The 14,504-nt window shown below is 41.0% G+C and overlaps 1 protein-coding gene across 1 annotated transcript in view; it reads left to right on the top strand.

Moving 5' to 3' along the window:
• Positions 1-14,504, top strand: part of PHEX (phosphate regulating endopeptidase homolog X-linked) — a 272,352-nt gene that overhangs the window by 133,802 nt on the left and 124,046 nt on the right. The window lies entirely within an intron of this gene.

The following is a 14,504-nucleotide window of genomic DNA, read 5'->3' as shown; positions in this document are numbered from 1 at the left end:
TGAGGATTCTAATTATTTTTGGCGTGTTCAGTTGTTTTTCGGTCGTACCTGGCTCTTCGTGACCTCATTTGGGATTTTCTAGGCAAAGATCCTGGAGTGGTTTGCCATTTTCTTCTCCGACTCATTTTACAGATGAGGAAACTGAGGCAAACAGGGTTAAGTGACTTGGCCAGGCTCACACAGCTGGAAAGTGTCTGGGATCAGATTCGAACTCAGGAAGATGAGTCTCTCTGACTCCAGGCCTGGCACTCTGTCTACTATGCCACCCACCTGCTCTAATTCTAGTTATAGTATTAGTAAAAGAATAGTTATTTTAGTGAAAACACATTGAAGATTCCATAAAAATGGGAGGAAAAAATTATTTTAAATTTAAAGAACCTTTCTTAGTAAATTTTTAACATGGTAATTTTGTGTCTTTTAAAAAATGCACACACAGACACATGTTCCTTTCAAAGAGATCTCAATTCAGGGGTAAAGTTCTGTTTGAGAGGGGCCTACAGTTGGATCAATTCAGTAAGTTAAATGTATTGTACTCACAAATGTCAGGAAAGGAAACTGATGTATTTTAGAAGGATTTTCAACAGAAGTTGAAATTAAAATGGGAAAGGGTTTTCTGCTTTAACCCAAAATTCAATATTTGTAGATCACTTTAAGGTTTGCAAAAGCGTTATCTCATCTTGTCCTCACAACAGCTTTGGGAGGCAGCTGCTGCTACTGCTCCTCCTTTACAAAGGAGATTGAGGCAGGGGGTGATTAAGTGACTCGTCCAGAGACACGCGGCCGGTGAATTCTGAGGCAGGATATGAACTGAGGTTATGCTGACTCCCGGTTCCACCTTCCATCCTCTGGGCTACTGAGCTGCCTTCAGTGTTGGGCATACTGGCTGAAGTTTGGAGATCAAATGGAGGCCTTAAAAAAAGTTTGCTTGCTAAATTCAGGATTAGAGCTTGTTAGAGTGAGAGGAACTTCTGAGATAACCTAATCTTTTCATTTTACAGAGGGGGAGAATAAAGCCCCCAGCAGTGAAGGCCCAATCAGGGCCAAGGAAACATAGCTCTGATATATAGTGGGAGCTCCGATTTCCTGACTCCCAATCTGGCCGTCATCCCCTAAGCAGTACTATTGGCCCGTCTTTATTCAACACTCTTTTCTTATGGATGAATAAATTTCCTGCTGCTTCCCGCAGGACAATAAAACTAAACAGGAAAAAAATGTATGATAACTTTGAGTTAAGCTCAATTTGAAGGAGACTGTGAATCGTCTGGCTGACTGTGCTCATGCCTCCTTCATTCTGATTTCCCTTCCATTATGAGAAAAGATGTGGCTTTGAATCTCCTGTCCTGCTGCTGATGACCTGAGGCCTCTTCTTCGCCTCTTCCTTATGGCTGTGTGAGCAATGAGTCTCCTGCCACAGCGGGTGTCTCCTTGTACCCCATGTTGCAGCAGCTGTTGCAGAAAATATAAGTGCCCACCTGGGTCCAATTGCAGTGGAGGAGTTTGAACTCACAACCTGCAAGTACAAGGAGTTCACCTCATTAGGGCCGGAAGATAATTGAGTTGCTGTTCCACTATCAATATCATTTAAGTCTCGTATTCCCTGGGACGCAGTTTCCCTCAGTTGTTGTCTATCCGAAGGGTGGCTATAAAGCAATGAGTTGGATTCCACAAGCCACATGTGAAAACGAGTTTTTATTACTTTATAGCCTGGGCTTTAAAGGCTATCTTTCATCTTTTTAAGATTCAATTCAATTCAGTAAATAATTACTAAGGGCCTGCTATGGATGAGGCTGAGAAGCAGTCTAATATATTGAACTGAGCTGGTCAGAAAGATCCGGATTCAAATCCAGTGCCCCATACATCGTGGCTGTGAGACCAAGGGAGAGATCTAAGATACATGAGAGAGGAAAACGATTCCTAGAGGTTGAACTTGAAGAAGGCAGGAGGGCATGGAGTACATGTGGAGGGTTCAGTAGGTAGCTTTAGCCTCCTCTCCAGCTGAGCACTCTGGTTTAAATTCACAAAATCCAAATGATTTCATTCACTACAAATGAATAGTGCATTACATCATCAGGTCCTTAGCTGCTTCTGTCCTATGCACTCATTCCCCACAGTAACTCATTTAAACCATTTCCTCTCTCTTCAAGCCCTCAGCAACACCTCTGATCCCTATGTTTATTAACAGCTGATTTAGATGTCACTGAGATGACTGAGGTAATCAAGGATGGACCTGACTCACCTTTGCGATTATGATCCTTAAAACCTCTCAGCTTCAACCCTCTTTCCTTCTTCCCTCTGGTAAGAAAGAAAGCAATATTATGACTTGCTAAGGCTTCCTACTGAACCCTCTACATGTACCACTTGTCCTCCTGCCTTCTTCAAGCTCAACCTCTAGGAATCATTTTCCTCTCCCATGTATCTTAGATCTCTCCTTTATATTGGCTACTTTCTGTTTGCCTACAGACATATTCAAGTCACTCCAAATCTGAAAAAACAAAAGTCTTTCCTTGGCTGTCCCACCCTATTTAGCTTGTTTCATCTGTCTCTCTCTGGCCATTTGTGGCCATCCTTTTTGAAAAAATGGCCTATAGCTGATGCCTCTTTTGCCTCACTACCCTTTTCTCTTTTCCAACCCCTTGGAATCTGGCTTCCATACTTATCATTCTTCTGAAACTAATCAAAAGTCACTAATGATCTCCAAATTCCCAAATCAATTGCTTCCCCCTCTCAGTTCTGATTCTTCTTGACATCTGTGCATCTGTGTTTAATAGTGTTGTCATACCCTCTCACTGCACAGTCTCATTCGTTTCCCTTAGTTTGAGAGATACTTCAGATCCTTTGTTTTCTTATTACTTGTTTTGTGGTTCCTTCCTTCCTTCCTTCCTTCCTTCCTTCCTTCCTTCCTTCCTTCCTTCCTTTCCTTCCCTCCTTCCCTTCCTTCCCTTCCCTTCCCTCCTTCCTTCTTCCTTCCCTCCTTCCCTCCTTCCCTCCTTCCCTCCTTCCCTCCTTCCCTCCGTCAGTCCTTCCCTCCTTCCCTCCTTCCCTCCTTCCTTCCTTCCTTCCTTCCTCCTCTTCTGGTTTCTTATTCTTTTCTTACTATCTTTCTGAGGTTGCTCTCCATAAATCCATCCTTCAGCCTATTTTGTTCTCTGTCTCCATTCTTTCATCTTTAACTATCATTTCTATGTAGATAATTACTAGATCTTTCTCAATCTCTGTCCTCATTTCTGATCTCCAGACCTGTACTTCCAAATGCCCACAGGCTATGATGCAATAAGGTGGCACAATGACTGGCATGCTGGACTTGGCATCAGGAAGACCTAAATTCAAATCCAGCTTTAGGCACTTATTGGCTGATTGACCCTGGGCAAATCCCTTAACTTCTCTCTGTCTCAGTTTCCTTATCTGTAAAAGAGGGATAATAATAGCACCTACCTCCCAGGGTTGTTGTGAGGATCAAATGAGGCAATATTCATTAAGCGCTTGGCACACAGTAGGTGCTCTATAAATGTTAGCTTTTATCGTTGTTACTGTTGTTACTGTGATCATCTCCATCTGAATGTCCTGGTGATACTTCATGCTCAACCTTTTAAAACGCTGTATAAATGTTAGCCATCTCAGGGGAGCAGAAGAATAACTGAGAGAGAGCTCCTGTGTAGACAGCCTCTAAAACATCAGAGTTCTGAAGTCAGTTTCACCCAAATAAACGAGGATGTCTGAGGAAAAGTAAGGGTCAAAATGGAAGGAGGACAAAAAGGTGGAAAAGATCTGCTGCTCCCTTTTTTAAAATAACAAACCTTTTCCATCACCAAGGGCTGTAAGGCTACCACTTCTGAACTCCAATATCACAATCCTGCATGTTTTTTTAGAGGAGCTAGAAATGTACCTCCCCAAACAGACAAGCAAACAAACAAAAATCCAAAGAAAAAGCAGCCAAATTAGACCAAACGTACATGGAGGAATTCTGTAGGAGGATGGTAGTTAAGAGGCTGTTCAGAGGCTGTTCCACAAGGAAACAAAGGTGAGAGGGGAAGATACTAAAGATGTGAGCCCATTAAAGGTTTTGCCTAGGAGAGTGGCGTGGTTTGACCTATGCATTAAGAAGATAATTTTGGCAACCATGTGAAGGCTAGATTAGAGAATGGGGAGGAGAGACTAAAGGCAGTTTAGGAGTTAGGAGACTGTCACAATGAGCTAAGTAAGGACCTGAAGTAGTGTGGAGAAAGTGAGGATAGAGAAAAGAGGACAATGTGAGATATTTTGGGGGTAGTTTCAAAAGGACTTGCAAATGATTGTATCTGCCCATGACGATAGTGAAAGCGTTAAAGAGTACTCTTAGGTTTTGAACCTGTAGGGCTTAAGGATGGTGACATTAACAGAAAGTGGGACATTTTGTAGGAGGAGAGAGGATTATGATTTAAAATTTAAATATGTTGAATTTGAGGTGCTGGCTGGGTGTCCAGGTAGAAATGACAAAGCAGCTAGCTGGAAACACAATACTGAAGCTCAGGAGAGGTATCAAGATTGGATATATAGATTTGGGAATTGTCTACATAGTTATACTAACTGAAGGCTTAGGAGAAGATTAGCTCCCCAAATGGAATGACATAGTGAGACCGGGTAGCCAGGGAAAGAGCCTTGGAGGCTAACCCTACGGGTTAGGAGTAGTAGTAGGAAGATGAATGAACAAAGGATACTTAGTAGTGATAAAGCAGAACCAGGAGAGAATCATGAAAGGTAAGGGAAGACAGAATGATAAGAATGAACGGATGGTCACCAGTGCCATATGTTATAGAGAGGTTAAGGAGGAAGAGAACTAAGACAGGGGCACTGGATCTATTAATTAAGAGGTTATTGGCAAACATGGAGAGAGCAGTTTCAATACAGTTATCAGGCAATGGTAGAGCTAGAAGCCACATTAGGAGTGGGTGGGTGTTCAGTAGTGAATGGATGATGAGAAATCAGAGTGAATGTAGACTGTTCCTTCAAGAAGTTTAGCTGCAAGTAAGAGGAGAGCTAAAAAATAGTACTAAAAGATAGTTGGACAAGGGGAAGGTTCAGGGCTTTTTGTTTGGTGTTGCTTGTTTTGTTTTCAGGATAGTGATTTGAGTAAAAAAGGAGAAGCCAGTAGATAGGGAGGGATTAAAGAAAAGTATGAGAGAGGGAAGAAGTGATGAGCATTTCAGCAGATCGGATATATTAGTGAGAGTGGTTAGCCCTGGCAAGGAAAAAGAGCCCTCATTCTCTGAACCTCAGGAGAAGAAAAGGGGTGTATAAAGGCAGTACAGTTCTTAAGTGTGGAGGTTATTAGTCTCAGCAGTCAAGGTTGCCTCCTTGGTGAGGATGTGGTTAGGGATGGAATTGGGGCCTTGTGGAGAGAAAGGAAGGTTTAGAACAGCTTTTGTGGGGAAGGCAATTGGCTGTGAATTGGACATGATTTTGATGCAGCTGTCAAGGCCTCATTTAGGTCAGAGAGCATGAATTTGTAATGAATCCTATGTATTTTTTTTTGGAGGGGGAAGGCAGGGCAATTGGGGTTAATCGACTTGCCCAAGGTCACACAGCTAGTAAGTGTCAAGTGTCTGAGGTCGGATCTGAGCTCGTGTCCTCCTGACTCCAGGGCCCGTGCTCTATTCACTGCGCCACCTAGCTGCCCCAATCCTACGTATTATTGAATCACATATGGTTGGGTCGACTATGAAGAAAGGAAAGTTAATCTAGAATTAGAAGTGCTAAATTGTGAAAATGGAGGGACTGAGGCACTGGGGGTTCCTGACATAGTTTGTATTTGGTTATATGAGGCTTGTTCTATAGTTGGGCAAAAGATTGGTATCGTGGATAAAATCCGAGGCTTAGATTCAGAAAAACCTAGGTTTGAATCTGTCTCCAGCACTTACGAGCAACATGGGCAGGTCCCTTGCACTCACTGATTCTTTCTGAGGTACAATTTCTTCACCTATAAAATGGGGATAGTGTACGTGGTGTATCAAATGAGATAATAAATGTTAATTCCTTTTAAACTTTAAAGCGCCTTATAAATATTAGTTACAATGACAACAACAGCCAGCATTTATAGATATCACTTTAAGGTTTACAAAGCTCTGCACATATGTTATCTCATATAGTCCTCACATCAAATCAGGGAGATAGTTGCCAGTATTATCATCCCAGTTTTACAAATGGGGAAACTGAGACTGAGGTTAAATGACACGCTCAGTGTCATATAGTTAGTAAGTGTCTGAGGCAGGATATGAACTCAGGTCTCTCTGACTCCAAGTCTAGCACTCTATCTACTGCTCCAGCTTATTAAGTTTGGTGACTCAAAGGAAATGAGAAAAGTATATATGCTTTGGGCAGCTTCTTTCCTTTGAAACTATTTCCATCAGCAGTTGGCCAGCCTCTGTGGAGTATAAAGTCATATTTATCTTCTGATCCTTCTTATCCAGTCTTTCGGACCTTAAGTCAGTCAATAAACATTTGTTAAGCACCTACTAGGCGCCAGGCACTGTGCTAAATGCCGGGGATACAAAAAGAGGCAAAAGATAGTCCCTGCCTTCAAGGAACTTACTAACTAATTGTGAAGACAGCATGCCAACAACTATGTACAAATGAGCTATCTGTAGGATAAATAGGAAATAATCAACAGAGGGAAGGCACTAGAATGAAAAGCTTTCTATAGCAGGTGAGATTTTTGCTGAGACTTGAAAGAAGTCAGGAGGAGAAAGGAGTCTTTTTCTTTTTTTAGGATATTAGCCATTTACAAACTAAAGTCAGAAGAAAGAATTGAATATGAGAGGTGGTTCTTAGTCAAATGCATTGCCACTTGTGATGACCTATGTACATTCTTGGGAATATAATTTGCAATATGAAGATAAAAAAGTCATGATATTTTTCAGATGAATGACATCATTTTATATGTCCCCCTCTTCTTTATATCAAGTGTGTGCAGTATATACAAAGATTCCTTTCACAGGAAGGAGAGGGAGCTTTATTAGGATAGTACAGAAATCCAAGCCATTGGTATCTAGGTTTATACTCTAGTATTAAGTAGTTGCCATGTCTGCCTATAAAAAGAAAAGAAAGTGGTTTTAATGTTTTTAATATGAATAATGTGAACCAAATCAAAATCACCCCATCACCGATAAGGATAACAATATCACATGGGCACAAAAAGGTGTGCACCTCAGTGGTGTCACCATGATTCTAAATTAATACTTTAGGAGCACATAATGAATTGTAGATCAAGTGAGTCTAAACACAAATGAGCACTATCATCTTTGTTGAAAGTACAAGTAGGCTATGTCCTTCAGGGCTGATGCGTACAGAAGGAACAACAGCCCAAAGGGGACTACAAATAAATAACATATATGCACAGCTGACCAGTGTTGAATCCTTGTCGAACAATCCAAAATATGACATTTCACCATCAGAGCTCTGTCAGAAACAGAAGGGGCTGCTCCTAATGAAGAAGCTAGGATAGTTAGAGTTAAGTGTATATTTATATTTAGAACAAAATTGAACTTCATAGGAAGCAAGTTATGGTGAAAAACCAACTAGGCTTGGTTATAGGAGGCACTAGTCCTTGTTCTGCTCACAATTATTTTTGTGAACTCGGGCCTTTTGCTTAACTTCTCTGCCTCTCAGTTTCTTCAACTCGAAAATGAGAATATTGGATTAGATCTCTAAAGTGCTTTCCAGCTTGAACATTTTATGATCCTACGACCTTAGTGTATAGCCAGAGAAAGTTAGATTTAAGTTTCCTGTTAGAGACCTACTGGGTGTCCCCTGTCCTCTGAAGCAAGGTAATGATTAATCACCTACTGTGTGCCCAGTGAGAGGCACATAAGATAGGTGGTGACCTTGGAATCAGGAAGACCTACATTCAAGTCTATGAACAAGTCACTTAGCCACTCAGTGCTCCAGGAACATCTTTAAGACTATAGGTCTTTCCAAAGGACTTATGATGAAAAATGCTGTTTGCCTGCAGAGAGAAAACCGATGAACTTTGAATGTGAATTGAAGCATACTTTTTTCACTTTTCTTAATTTTCTTGCTTTTTTTTTGCAAGATGGTTAATATGCAAATAGGTTTTACCTGACTTCACATATATAATTGATTTATCGCTTGCCTTCTCAATGGGCAGTTGAGGGGCTGAAGGGAGGGAGAGAATTTGAAACTCAAAATGTTTTTTAAATAGTATTTTTTCCAATTGTATGTAAAAACAATTTTAACATTCATTTTTAAAATATTTCCATATTAGTAATGTTATGGAAGAAGAAAGAGAACAAAAGGAAGAAAAAACAAAAAGTAAAGAAAGTGAAAGCATACTTTGGTCTGCATTCAGACTCCATAGTTCTTTCTCTGGATGTGGATAGCATTTTCCATCATGAGTCTTTTGGAATTGTCTTGGATAATTGTATTGCTGAGAAGGGCTAAGTCTATCATAGTTGATCTTTGAACAAAGGAACTCAAAATATTTTTAAAGATGAATGTTGAAATGAACAAACAAATAAGTAATAAAAACACTATAGGTCACCAATGAATTTCTTATCTGCACAGGTGGAAAGTGTTTCTGCATTAGCATTTACCTATACCAGTGAAATAACAGGTCCAAACCTACCCACCTTGCCAAAGGACCCCGGCACTTTATTAGTCATTGGAGGTGGGGTAGGGGTGGTACAAAGACATATATGACAGAAAATCTGACTTCAAGGAATTTACGAGTTAGGAAAGGACAAAGAATAAGGAAGTGCTCGACTGTGTTTACTGATGAAAACGACAACAGGAACCCAGGTAAGGGAGAGATCAATGTGGCTGCAGTGGTTAGAAGGCAACATGGAAAAGGGTGCATTTGTTTCTGGCTTTGAAAGTTGTTTAAAGGTTTGATCAGCAGAGGTAAGAATGGAAATGAAACTATCCAGATTTTTTTGTATATGCATGTTTGGGAAGGGTTGGCATAGGGAGTCATGTGGAGGAGATGAGTGACTGCTTTATCAGATGTCTTTATAGCCTATACATAGCAGCTAGGTGATAGGACTAACAGTTGCCTTATAGGCTAATCATATTATCAGGCTCTAACTGTCTCAGGTACATGAGTTCACCCATGATTTAATTGAAAGCTTGTAGTAAACAACTTTATGTTATAATAAAATTACTTACTAGTGTGACAATAAAGAACCCAAGCATTGTTGGGTGGAGTGTGAGTGATGGTGCTGGGTGGAGCTGTGGTGCTCACCCTCTTCTTGTCCACTACAGGGTCCCTCTCAGCTTTGGATCTATACAGAGAGGTGTCCTAGATTCAGTCCCTGGGGAACTCTTCCTCTGATGAGAGGGATTGGGCTCTTTCTCTAATTCTCACTCTTCATATGGAAAATTACTTAAGCATAGGTTTGAGTCTTATCTATAGACTCTTCCAAAAGGAGGAAGTAAAAAAGCATTTGGCGTACAATGCAAATCAGATATTGGACAGCTATTTATTTCCTCCAACCATAGAAGAAATATTAAAAAGACAAAAATCTCACAAGTATGCATTGACATCAACAGGAAAACTGAAGCAGCCACAGTAGACATAAATGCTATGATACTCTCTTAGACAGTTGAGACAAACTTCAGAAAATGAAGCAATTTGCAGCACTGCTGAATAGGCATTTCACATTTTACCTTGACTCTGGACTTTCCAAGCATTTCTCTCAAGGTCTGTGTCTTTGGGAAAGTCAGCCAGGCATAGAGCTCCTCTTCCTATCAGTGGTCATCTTTAATTCTGGAACTCCTCCAGGTGCTGATAATCATTGCCATCACTGAGGGACCCAGGACATCTGACCTCATGAACTCACAAGATCCTTTTAAGGCTGGGAATGTCAATCTCAGGAATGTTACTCAGTAAACTATACTTAGGAAATAAATAAAACAAAAGAGGGAAGCCCAGACTTAGGTTCAGGCTCACCTAAGCTAGGTATGTAACAGTAAAAATAGTTACCATTTATATAGCGGTTACTAATGCCAGGCACGGTTTTAAGGGCCTTATGAATATTGTATGACTTGACACTCACAACGACTCCGGGGGGTAGGTGCCACTATTATCCCCTTTTTATAGTTGAGGAAACTGAGGCAAGTAGAGATTAATTAATTTGCCCAGGATCACACAGATGGTAAATATCTGAAATCACATTTGAACTCAGGTCTTCCTGACCCCATGCCCAGCGCGCTGTCCGTTGCACCATTTCATTGCCCATGGTTTTTAAATATATATTTACTTATAATTACATGTAAAATTTTTTGAGCTCTACATTCTCTTCCTTCCTTCTGCCTTTCCCTCACCTGTTGAGAAGGAAAGCAATATGATGTCAGTTACATACGTGGCCATGTAAAACATATTTCTGTATCAGTCACTTTGCAAAAGAAAATACACACCAAACATCCAAGAAAAATGAAGTAAAACAAGTATGCTTGAGTCTGTATCCAGAGCTCATCAGTTCTCTCTCATCATGGGTCCTTTGGAATTGTCTTGGATCATTGTATTAATTAGAGTAGCTAGGTCTTCCAACAGCCAGTCATCCTTACAATATTACTATTACTATGTATGATGTTCTCCTAGTTTTGCTTACTTCATTTTGTATTAGTTCATGGAAATCTTCCCACATTTTTCTGAAAGTGCCCTGCTCACCAATTCTTATAGCACGATAATATTCCATCATAATCATATGCCACGGCCTGTTCAGCCACTCCCTAATGGATACTGCTCATATACTTTAGCTGCTGAATGCTGTCAACCATCATGCTTCTGGGGTGACAGAAGAGCACCAGCATTTCCCCCTAGTATTCTTGAGAGTAAATAAAATAAGTCTGAACTGATGGGAGATGAGGAGAGAGAGACAGAAAGTGAAGTCAGTCCATCTTTAAGGTCCAGTGGGTTGGCCACTTCTCCTGGTACATTGGACAGTCTTATCTGGCACAGTTAGGATGCAGCCTTGCCAAACTAAAAGATCCTTCACAGGTAAGTGCAAGTTTCATTGAAAGCGGCCAGAGTGTGGACTAAATACTACAGGGATTGTTTTCTAGTCAGAGTTGACAAAGAGAGGTGGGGCTGCTATTTACCTGAAATTACACTAGAATTCCAAACTTATATAATCAGATATGCATTTGGGAATTTTTTTTAATGCTTCCAGCGTAAAGCATGGCTTTACTTATGGAGGGGAAACACTGGCCTGATGGGAAAGGATGATAGAAAGTCAGGTCCTAGCAGCCCCACTCTCAGGCTGTGTGTAGCTGAGTAGGAGAGCATGAAGGGGTAGGGAAGGATGTCATTCTAGTATGCTACCTTGTAGTATCCTATCTTAACAAGTTTTCTTTAATAATCAGGTGTTTATGCTTAACTTATTTTTATGCTGCTGAAGGACTGAAAGTGCTGTCAGCACCATGGACAAAGCTGGAGTCTCTCTGCCCTGGTTATGGCTCCGTATATGATACCTGCCTTACATACGGACAACTGCCCTAGAGTGGCCCTATTAGCCAGATAGCCACAACAGCTTCTCTTCTCTCCCTTCCTGCTGCCACTTGGGATTTTCCTTTTGCCTTTTTTTGGCTGCTATGATCTAGGTTAGAATTTTGCAAAATGAAAAGTCTTTTCCTTCTCTTGGTGTTTCCCCTTCCACCAATTACTATTAGGCATCAGAGACACGATTCCAAGCAAATAGGCTTGTTGCACAGCGACCTCAATTCAAGCATAGCTTCCTTTTTTGAAGAAAATGTTTACCTTTTTTTTTTTTTAAAGAGTCACACCAGTGGGGCAGCTAGATGGTGCAGTGAGTAGAACACCAGCCCTGGAGTCAGGAGGACCAGAGTTCAAATCCAGCCTCAGACACTTGACACACTTACTAGCTGTGTGACCTTGGGCAAGTCACTTAACTCCAATTGCCCAGCCTTCCTCTCTGCAAAACAAAGGAGCAACACCAGTAAAAATACCATACCTCAGACAGGCAAGATAAACTTTTAGTTCAAAATGAGCAGATAATTCTCATCTATGTAGCTAGATTTCATCTTTCTCACTTCTCACCAACTAGCTGAGTTATTACTGAGCTTAACCAAGGTTTGAGGAAGATCCCGTTGTCTGATTAATTAAAAAGATTTTCTCCTCAGAAACTCAAGTGTCAGTAATGGGTCATACATGAGTAGTGGCAGTCCAGGAGGGGCAAGGGATGGAGGTCCAGCTTGACTGGAAGTGTATTCTGGATAGTGAGGCATATAGGGCATGTAATCAGGGATGATTCTGGTTAGTTAGTGTAGAAAGATGGTACCTCTAGGTACCAAAATGGCAGAGAATAGGCTGAGACTGGAGCCCAGGGTATTTAGGCCAAATCAGAGGGATTCAGCATGAACTGAGAGAGTTCCAAGAATTGGATTGGACAGAAGAATACTCAGCTCATTTGGGCCTCAATTTTTTTTGTTGGTAACAATCAGTGAATTGGAATAGATAATCTCTAAAGTGCTTCCAGCTGGTGTGGCAGTGGATTGAGCTCCAGACCTGATGTCAGGACAACCAGAGTTCAAATCTAGCCTCAGCCACTTATTAGCTATATGACCCTGGACAAGTCGCTGAACTTCTGTTTACCTCAGTTTCTGCAACTATAAAGTGGGAATAAACATAGCACCTCCCTGGTTGTAAGGATAAGATGAGATACAGTACTTGTAAAAAGCACTTAGCAGAGTGCCTGGCACATAGTACCTGCTATATAAATGCTTCTTCCCTTCCTCCCCTTTCTTCTCTAAATTTTAGGGTCCTAAGTGGCATCCAGGTATCCAGGCAGGAATACTGTCTAGGAATTAAATCAAACTGAGGGAACAAGTAGAGAGTGTAGTCTGGGCAGGGAGAACAGGAACAGGACCTGGTGTAGGCCAGGCCGGAAGATGGAGAAATTCCATATGACAGTAGATCCTTGGACAGGGACTGTTTATTATCTCTCCTGGGTCAAGAACCCTTTTGAGTGTGCTAACATAAGGGTTGGAAGGTGTGTGCTAACCCTGTGAGTGAGGTAGGCCCCTCTAGTTTACTGCTTAGTGATTGAATCGCCAGCAGAGGTCCTGGTCTTCTATTGTAGCATCCTAATACCTTTGTTTTTTGTTTTCCTATTTTAGGCATCAGCCTTTTTTCTTTCCTGCTTGTTATATTTTCCCCTCAAGACCCGAGAGGTCCCTTTCTTATTTCCAGAAAAACAAAACATTCAACCGTTAAATCTTGAGTTGGAGTCCTGGATCTTGCATTTAACTCCTTTGGTGACTTTGGGCAAAACAGTTTCTCTGGGCTTCAGTTTCCACCTCTGTAAAAATGTGTGTGTGTGTGTGTGTGTGTGTGTGTGTGTGTATGTGTGTGTGTGTGTGTGTGTGTGTGTGTGTGTGTGTGTGTGAGAGAGAGACAGAGACAGAGAGAGAGAAATGGGAGAGAGAGAGAGAGAGAGAGAGGAGAGAGAGAGAGAGGAGAGAGGAGAGAGAGAGAGAGAGAGAGAAATCATGTTTAAAGTATCTTCTGGGTCCAAAATTCTGAGTCAATAATATTCCCAAGAAATAGTATGGTGTGGAGGATAGAAACTGACCTGAGAATCAGAAAAAGCTGGCTTTAAGTCCTTCCTCTCATACATATTGGCAGTATGACCCTGGGCAAGTCACTTGATTTCTGAGTGCCCCCAGGTATACATCTGCATGGATAAAGAGACTTCCCTCTTCAGAAGTTCCCTATACCACTGAAACCACAGGCCTTTTTCCCTCAAGAGGGGAATATTTGGTTCTTTTATTATTTTTTTTTCTGTGAGAAATCTCTAAAACTCACTCATCTGCCACAATTAACCAGGTTTACCTATTTACAACTGGTTCCCTTACAACTATTACAGAACCAAAAACTAATTAACCAGAAGGATTTTTAAGTTATAAAACTAAACTTTGTAGCAGAACAAAGTAAACTTTTTACCTTATTTCTTCACATGAATGACCAAAATTGGTTATATAGTAATAAATTAGATATATAATTTTAAACGTAACTTTAAAAAACCACCTACTTTGTCTTTCTTGTGTGAAATATAAAGGCATTAGTGTACATGGAAGTCAGGGTATTGTTTATCACAAGCATGGGAAAGGCATCTGCCCTGAATCCCCTGTTTGTGTATACAGGTAGCAGTTTTTTCTTTAGTCTATTTTGCTTCCTTCCTTGAACTGGAGAAAGAGCAAGGACAAATCTTTAGCAGAAATTCCTTGGGAATAGTCAGTTTTGGTTCAATCATTTTTATGGGGGGGGGAGAGAAAGAGGGGGAGGAGGGAGGGAGGGAAAGAGAGAGAGAGAGAGAGAGAGAGAGAGAGAGAGAGAGAGAGAGAGAGAGAGAGAGAGAGAGAGTAGTGAGGTGAATGAGAAGCCAAGAACAAAGATACTGAGAAAATATTTGGTTCACCCTAGGGATCAGACTTAAAAAGAACTGACTGGGGTACCCGGAACAACTCTGATTCATGTAGGGGAAGTTTTCCCT

Source organism: Trichosurus vulpecula, chromosome 2, assembly GCF_011100635.1.
Source record: "Trichosurus vulpecula isolate mTriVul1 chromosome 2, mTriVul1.pri, whole genome shotgun sequence".
NCBI classification, from domain to species: Eukaryota; Metazoa; Chordata; class Mammalia; order Diprotodontia; family Phalangeridae; genus Trichosurus; species Trichosurus vulpecula.
The sequence above is the reverse complement of the archived record's forward strand: the minus strand, read 5'-3'. Positions and strand labels throughout refer to the sequence as shown.